The sequence below is a fragment of the Prionailurus bengalensis genome, chromosome C2, assembly GCF_016509475.1.
Source record: "Prionailurus bengalensis isolate Pbe53 chromosome C2, Fcat_Pben_1.1_paternal_pri, whole genome shotgun sequence".
NCBI classification, from domain to species: Eukaryota; Metazoa; Chordata; class Mammalia; order Carnivora; family Felidae; genus Prionailurus; species Prionailurus bengalensis.
Window position 1 is genome coordinate 78,994,993 of NC_057350.1, and position 9,259 is coordinate 79,004,251.

General features: G+C 36.3%; 1 long non-coding RNA gene across 1 annotated transcript; it reads left to right on the top strand.

Annotated features, from left to right (window-relative positions):
• The first annotated feature begins 3,078 nt into the window (after positions 1–3,078).
• Positions 3,079–6,430, top strand: LOC122492368. The gene is made up of 2 exons (XR_006299597.1): positions 3,079–3,220; positions 6,196–6,430. It is a non-coding gene; the product is annotated as an uncharacterized LOC122492368 (long non-coding RNA).
• Positions 6,431–9,259: the final 2,829 nt, after the last annotated feature.

Below are 9,259 nucleotides of genomic sequence, written 5' to 3' on the forward strand. Positions count from 1 at the left end.
ATTTCTATGTCAGTGAAGATATATATGTGTTGTCTAGCTATTCTATAGTATGATACATTGGGACGAAGTCTAGGTATTTTGCTCTACTTATAACTCTGATAGCAATACCTCCATAAATTAGATATTATTATCCTTATTTTAACACCGAGGAACTTGAAATACAAAAAAATTAAGGTATGTTTTAAAGATTATTCAATTAATAAAGGATAAAGTTGGAAGCCAAATCCAGGCTTGTCTCTTCTCAACCATTGCATTTCTAAATATTGTCGTTTTTTAGTGAGAGAAAATCATGCAACTTGGTCTTTAGGATAATTCATCCTGGAAAGGTGTTAACAGGTATTGGATACATGAAGACAAAGAATACAAGCTCCTCAAGGACAGAAACCATGAAGGTTTTGCTCACCACTGATTCCTAGGTGTAATGTGTGGTATGTAACAGTTTTCAACAAATATGTATTAAAGGAGGTTAGGAAAGAAGGGAAAAAAGTAGATGAAGAGAAAGTAGAAGTAATATGTAGAAGTATGAGTTGTTTAGTAAGACATGTTGATATCGCTCTTTTGACCAATCCTAGGAAACAGAATACAACAAAATCTTTCACTAAATTATGTGCACAATTTCTTACTTTACCCCATCCCGGGTCCTTACTTTTGCCCTGAATCTCATTCTATCTCTGATATGTCCTAAATATAACAATCAGAAAGGGAATAAGTCTGAAATATGGGGGCAGGAAGTTATAGAGACAGCGAGCTGCACACTTATATATTTTTTTCTTCCCCTACTAATAGAATCCCCATATCATTTGGACAAATAATGTGCACAGCCAAAAGACAAAATTCTCCAATTCCCATAACAGCTAGAGTGGCAAAGTGAATAAGCTTTAATCAATGAGGTACAAGTCAAAGTTGTTGAGAGAGATTTCTTGGAGAGTTTCATAAGAGAAGCAGGGCAGATATCTGTGAAAAGCCCCTATTTTTCCATTTCTTTTTCTAGCCGATGATATGGTTGGAAGGTGGGAACGCTCATGGCTCCATTGGCTATGAGATTGCCTTGATGATAGAAGGTCATGAACATACGTCATGCCAATAGAGTCTGGATTTGTAATGACGGTCGAGACACCATATCAGCTCTGAATTTAATTCCAAGCTCAATTTCAAACTTCTTTTACATGAAAGACAGAGCGTGAAATAAATTTCTACCTTGCTTAATTAAGCCAGTATTATTTTGTGATAGTTGTTACTGATAGTTGAATCTCAGTCTGGCTGACTTAAGATTTAGACATCTCTTTATTGAAAATCATATATAGGCTCAGGGTATCTATTATAAAATATACTTCCTAATTTTTAAAATGTTTAATATTTTTAAGTCAAATATTTCTGCATCAATATAAATAAATCAAAGTGGCCATAGCTAAGGTAGATATTTGAAATATCTCTTCCCTAGTCACATAGATAAACCATATTCTCAGCCTCCCTTGCAGTTAATGTGTCCTTATGACTGAGTTCTGGCCAAGGAAAAGTGACGTGTACCACTTCCAGGATGGATTATAAACGTTCAACAGATAATGCTCCCTCTTTTCCTTATTTCACTGAAAGGACAGGACTGGTAGAGGCACAAAATGGAAGAAGCTTAGGATTCTGAATGACTATACAGAAGACCACTAGAATTGAATTTTTATATAAGGAGAAATAACCTTCTCTTCTTTTAATCCTTTGAGATTTGGAATTATTACAGTAGTTTGCCTACAATGACTAATTCAGCTGAATTCAATCAGCAGTGTCAGAATCAAAATATCCTGTAACCATAGCATATAAGTGCTGTAATGAGAAGTCTGGGCTCTGAAAACTATCAACACTATGATCTAGGGGGACTAACTTACTCTCTCTTATCTTTGGTTTTATCATTGGTAAGATGGGGGAAAATATCATCTACACTAGAGGGTTACTAAAAGACGAATTTACTATTCTACTTTGAATTCACATCTTCTGATTGAGCTGTATTGTATTCCATCACAACACAATCTCAACATATCTAAAAATAAACTCATCATGTTTCCTGTGTTAGGTTTAACACAATGACAACAAAAAATCCAACCCAAACTGGCTTGAGACAAAGTGAAAATAATAGACTGTGTAACTGAAAGTCTAAGTAAGGCAATAGGTGCAGCTTGATTTATGGGCTGATATAATTAGACCTTGCTCTTTATTTCTCATTTCTATATTGGCTTCATCTTTGGACTATACCCTTACAGAAAAAAATGATAGGCAACAGCTCCAGCCTTCACATCATTTCTCAGTAACATCAGCCATAAAGTAATACCTTTAAAATGTCAAACAATTAATATAATATACAAAGCAATACAATGCAGTAAAATTAGAAATCAATATCAGAACATTCAGCTCTGCACTTATTAGTAAACTAAAAGATACACTTCAAAATAAATAATGGTTCAAATAGTAAGTTCATAATCACTGATGATATTCTTCTGCTTCTGATTAGGATATAGAAAGTGAAAACTCCCTAGCAAATAAAACCAGCCACATATAAGCTACAAAATTAGTTTTTGAAAGTTATCAGAAGCCTCAAAGTATAAAAATACCAAAATAAGTTAAGGTTAAAATCCTTTCTAGGATAAAAGACCACTACTCCTATTTTTATTCCTGGTAGAAGGAAACTACAACATATTATCATTTTTTTTTCCCAAACAGTTAATATTCCTCTAACAAATTTACACACAAATGTTTATATAATAAAAATAATAAGGATTTTATAAAATACTTTCCTAGATATTTACATTTCTGATGTTTTTCATTCCCTTCTGAAGATCTGGGCTTCCATCTACTATGAGATTCTTTTCCTAAAGAACTGATTTTTTTTTTATCATTTCTTTTTTTTTTTAATGTTTATTTATTTATCTTTGAGAGAGAAAGACAGAGCACAAGCCAGAGAAGGGCAGAGAGAGAGAGGGAGACACAGAATCCAAAGCAGGTTCCAGGTTCTGAGCTGTCAACGCAGAGCTCAATGCAGCGCTGGAACTCACGAATTGTGAGATCATCACCTGACCAGAAGTTGGTCGCTTAACTGACTGAGCCACCCAGAAGCCCCTTTTATCATTTCTTATAAAACCTGTATAACGATACTCTACTGTAGGTTGTATACCACACATTTCTATTCTCCCCAAAGAAGGCATGAACATAGAAAAATCAAGAACAGATGACCAAGGTAATAGACTTAAATATAACTATTTCAATAATTACAGTAGGTTTAAAAATGTTTTAATGTTTTTATTTTATTTTTGAGAGAGAAAGAGTATGAACAAGGGAGGGGCAGAGAGAGAGGGAAGCAGAGAATCCAAAGCAGGCTCCAGGCTCCAAGCTGTCAGTACAGAGCCTGACAGGGGCTTGGACTCACAAACCACGACATCATGACCTAAGCTTAAGTTGGACGCTTAACCAACTGAGCCACCCAGGTGCCCCTAATGACATTAGCTTTAAAGGAATAAACACTTCCATTAAAAGGCAGAGATTGTCAAATTGAGCTTAAAATGTAAGATGCCTTGTTTTCTATTTACAACACTATAAAGCTATAAAGATCCTTAAAAAGCTAAGACAGTTTGAAATAAGAAATGTAAGAGACATGCCCATCTTTTGTCTAGCTTATTTAAAGCTACAAGAACAATGTGTTAGTGTTGGTTAATTAAGGAAATTTTGAGCAAAATCTACACCAGAAGAAGTCTGCTTGAGTGGGGATTAGGCACCTTTTTTGGCCAATACATTTAAGTGATGGAGTGGCCATCATCTGGCAACCATAAGATGAAAAGTGTGAGGAAGAAAAGCCAACATACTTAGAATAATGCAGCAGAAATATGTCTGAGCTTAATTTTCCTGATTACATTAATGATCTGAAAAACCAATGCCAGCAACTGCCTAACTCCACACTTCTTATGTAAAAAAGAAATAAACCTCAATTATCTAATCACTGTTATCAAGAATTCTTGTGATTGCCATCAAACCTATTTCTAACTATCCTACTGTCTAAAAAGGGAGGTGGAAGCTAAACAACAGTAACCTTCCATTCCCCTGGCACCATCTTGACAACATTCACAGGTTTGATAATTCCAAAGAATGAGGCAGACAGGACAAAGGGATTCTCTGTGCAAGTGGTTTACAAATTGGCACCATCATTTTGGAGAACAATTTAACACCAATTTAGTAACGGAGTTGAAAGTCAGGTATATCCTACCACACAGAAGTTAATCTTCAATTCTCTAGAGCAATGCTCTCATATTGATACGAAGAGATAGGTGGGAAATGTTTATTGCAATGCATTGCTCTTAAGAGTAAATAATTGGAGGCACGTCTGGATGGCTCGGTCGGTTAAGTATCTGACTTTGGCTCAGGTCATGATCTCAGTTTGTGAGTTTGAACCCCACGTCAGGCTCTGTGCAGACAGCTCAGAGCCTGGAGCTTGCTTCATATTCTGAGTCTCTCTCTCTCTGCCCCTTCCCCAGCTCACTCTCTCTGTTTCTCTCTCTCTCTCTCTCCCTCAAAAATAAATAAACATTAAAATTTTTTTTAAATTTTTTTTTCAACGTTTATTTATTTTTGGGACAGAGAGAGACAGAGCATGAACGGGGGAGGGGCAGAGAGAGAGGGAGACACAGAATCGGAAACAGGCTCCAGGCTCTGAGCCATCAGCCCAGAGGCTGACGCGGGGCTCGAACTCACGGACCGCGAGATCGTGACCTGGCTGAAGTCGGACGCTTAACCGACTGCGCCACCCAGGCGCCCCTAAAAAAAATTTTTTTTAAAGATTAAATAATTGGAAACCTTCTGTATATCCACCAATTAAAGACATGTTAAAATAAATTGTGCTATAATACTGTGGTAAGACAGTATTCAACAGTTGAATGAAGTAGATGTGTATGTATTAAATACATAAATCTGGAAAACATAATTTTGAGTTACAAAAAAAGTAACATGCTGAAGGATGCATGTGAAAGATATCATTCATGGAAATTCTTAAATTACACAATCATATATTGTTTATGAGCACACAGATTGCACTGAATTGCTAGTTGTTCCTTGAAATTCATTCTCCCTTCTTCATAGTGGAAAGAATTTTAACTGAAGATAGCCACTGAATAGACATTACATTTTTCTTTTTTTTAATAGTTCTTTTTATTTATTTTTATTTTTTTAATGTTTATTTATTATTGAGAGACAGAGAGAGACAGAGCATGAGCATGGGAGGGGCAGAGAGAGAGAAGGGGACACAGAATCTGAAGCAGGCTCCAGGCTCTGAGCTGTCAGCCCAGAGCCCAATGTGGAGCTCGAACTCACAAACTGTGAGATCATGACCTGAGCCAAAGTCAGAGACTTAACCAACTGAGCCACCCAGGCACCCCGACATTACATTTTTCTACTTTTCCTATTAGAGCCTCAGAGAGCTTTTATTTATGTTGAAATATTTATGATACTTATCATACTAAAAATTAAAATCAAGACATTAAAAATATAATTTCATTATAAAAAGCATAATAATTTTTATATTAATATATTATTATATGAAAAATAGCTTTAAAATAGATTTAAAAAATATAATGTTTTTATTTATTTTTGAGACAGAGACAGAGCATGAGTAGGGGAGGGTCAGAGAGAGAGGGAGACACAGAATCTAAAGCAGTCTCCAGGCTCTGAGCTGTCAGCACAGAGCCCGATGCGGGGCTGGAAATCAAGAACTGTGAGATCATGACCTAAGCCTAAGTCAAACGCTTAACCGACTGAGCCACCCAGGCGCCCCTAAAATAGATTTTTTTTAAATTAAACTAAAAATCTATTGAACTAAATAAATAAATAAAAATGAATTCATTGAAAAAGTGGCACACTTACTTTTTTTTGATGTTTATTTATTTTTGAGAGAGAGAAACAGAGCACAAGCAGGGGAAGAGGCAGAGAGAGAAGGTCACAGAATTAGAAGTGGGTTCCAGGCTCTGAGCTGTCGGCACAAGATCCCAATGCGGTCTCTAACCCACAAACCATGAGATCATGACCTGACCTGAAGTCAGACACTTAACCGACTGAGCCATCCAGGAGCCCCAACATTTTTGAAAATCTTTTTAACATATGACTTTATTCAAGACAAATATAGTCTCATCTGTTTCTACATTCAGTCTATACTAATATTGTTTTTTTAAGATACATGAAGAAAAATTGGTCTGATGCAGATACATAGTTGGAAAAAGTCAGAGAAGATTACAGACACCTCGGAAGAATCCCAGCGACTCCAGGAACCCAGATTACACTTTCACAACTGTTACTTTAAAGATGGTGAAATAGCCATATCCCGTGGTTCAAAGCAGACTGCCTACCCTGTACCTTCTACCATCCTATAAACTGCTTTGAGAGAGAAATAAACTTCGATCTTCTTTGAGCCACTGCGTTTTGGGGACTCTTGGTTAGAGAAGCTTAGTTAATACCCCTTGTAATAGACAGATGCATAAGCGCAGTAGAAGATGTGATCTGGAAATATACACACCCACCACAAATCATAATTCAGGAAGGGTACAAAGGGACTGAAAGTTTATCTGTAATGTTTTCTTCATTCTCAAAATGTATTTGAAGAGAATATGGCAAAGAATCAACCTTCTTTAAATATCCATAGTGAGCACTTGGTGATTATGAGGTTATTTTCCATATATCTGAACATTTTTATGAAAAAAAAGGAGTGTTTTTTGGGGATCCCAGCAGAAGACACTTGAATCTGTATTTAACTGCATGTGTCATTATGCTCTCAAAGGGGAGAGGTGAAGGTCTCAACATATTTCCTTAAAAACATAAGTTCATTGAGCCTATTAAATAATATAATTCTATAATTACACATAGATTTTGAGAGAAATAAAGAGAATGAAAATAAAATATGTTTGCCTAAATGAATGCATTGAAATTCTTTTACACTCTATTATATTTACTTTAAGTTTCTTAAATAAGAAGCGCATTTTCCTAGGGTTGGCATATTAGCATATACTTTCGTGGTATTACTGATTTAATGTTCAGTTTTAATCTTCAGTTTTAATCTGAAGATTTCAAAGGAATTTACAATTAATAGTAATCTTACATATTACAGGCATTTAAATTTGGAAACCATGTTAAAATCCACATTTTTCTAGAACAGTAACAATAACCTTGTTCATTAGATAGGACAAGAATTATTAATATATGGTGGGGAAACTGTGACCTGTAGGGTAATGTGATAAATGCGCAAGGCCAAATAGCAAGTTATCTTCTGCATGTAGATGTCAAATAAATTTTTCATATTAACCTTCCTTCTCAAACGCCTTCATTTGAAATTTTCCAACACATTTTCCCTCACTTCTCATCAGCCCAAACAAGGTTGCTTGCCATTCCGAACCAACAATCACTGGCAAAAGGGAGAGAGAGAGACACTAGCCAAAAAAAAAAAAAAAAAAAAAGTTAGTTCTAAAATAATCAAGTTCCATTTTCTGGGATTGTTGAAGGTTGGGAGCCACCCTCCCTGAGCACACTGCTACCTGGAGCCAAAACAAAAACAATTTCTCTTAAGAAAAATAAAGAGAAATGGACACTGGGGGAACACCTAACAGTGTCTTCCACAACAATCCTAATGTGCTTTTATTTAAATTCTTCTTTTGTGCTAGGTGATGTAAGGTAGGAAAAAGAAGTCCAGGATGCAAATGCTGCCCCCTAATTATGTTAATGAGAGGATCTACACCATTCTCCCAAACTCCTTGAATTTCATTCATCTTTCTTTAGTTCCTTTGAAAACACCAACCACTTTGTATTATATACATAGTCACATGGCTAGAATTTTGCCAAAAAAAAGGGGGGGGGGGAGAGAAAGACATTTACACTCATTTAGATCAGTTAAATTTCATCCACTGATTGTGAATTCTTTGAGAACAGGAGTTTAAACTCTTTTCTTTACCATTTTATTTCTAGAGACCCAGCCAGTGCCTTGCACATAATCTGTGTTCAACATGTCTTCTAAAATGTTAAATCTTATAATTTCATACCACTTTTCATCACCTCCTTTTCATCTCCACTGAAACTCTCCCTTCTAAATAGAAAGATTTATTTCCCCATAAAGTATCAAGGTAATAAGCCATTCTTATGTAGTATTGATTTCGTGCCAAGCACTCTTCCAAATATTTTATTTACACTATATGTATAGCCACCCCCCCCCCCACCCCAGTCAAATGAGTAGGAGGAATCACCCAGAACAGCCTGAGTCTGGAAGTTATGAAGTCACTGTGTTCTGGGCATCTTTAGACTCAGAGCTTGCAATCACAGAGAGAGGAAAACAAATGCCCTACAAAAAAAAATAATAATCCTACCTATATGTTACCACCACAGTGAACAAACAGTACAGAAGAGAGACAAATGACATCGAGAAAGATTCCCTTCTCGCCTCAATTCATAAGCCCTGCAATGCCACCCCCCTTCACCCAGTGATTCGTGTCCAGAGAACTCAGTGGGCCAGGCAGTTACCTCACACTAGACACAGGACACCCATGGCTGTGGAAAGTCCCCTGAAGTCACTGGAACATACACAAGAGTGTGTGTCTATGGATATAAATATAAAATGCTTCACTCACCTCGGCCCCCAAAAATCTGCCCTTATTTGTCAGTGCTACCTTGGCTGGGTCTGGAGGGCAAGGAAAGCAGAACATCTTGAGCAGCTGATGCTCCAACAGATGCAGGAGAGGCACGTGTGTTAGAGATGGGGAAGAAACTGGCATGTATGTCTATATCCTCACCTTCACCGTCCTCAGAGTCCTGCGGGCAGATGCTTTTTTCCCAGGAAGTTCCCAATACTTTCTGTTGGTTTTTTTTTTTTCCCCTCTGGCTTAGTTGTTCCCTGTAAAAATGGTATTATCTCAATTTCTAAAAGGCAAACTGGAGAACAGAAAAAAAATCACTTACGGTTTTCTTCCCTATGTTTTTACAAATTGACTTGTAGTTTGTCTCTAGCTTTTGTTCTAAACATAAAACAGCAATACAGAAAAACATCCATATGATATCTAGAGGGATCATATAATCTGTTTGATTCAGGAAAATTTTGAGATTGAAAGGGAGCTAAAGTTCATTACACAAATTTTTGAAATTTCAATTTGTTGATGAATAAATTAGTTACATGACATTGATGTACCTAAAAATGGTACTATTCAAAACGTATTTTCAAAAATAGAATTCGCCCTAAAAAATTCAAGTATCAGGTATCTAT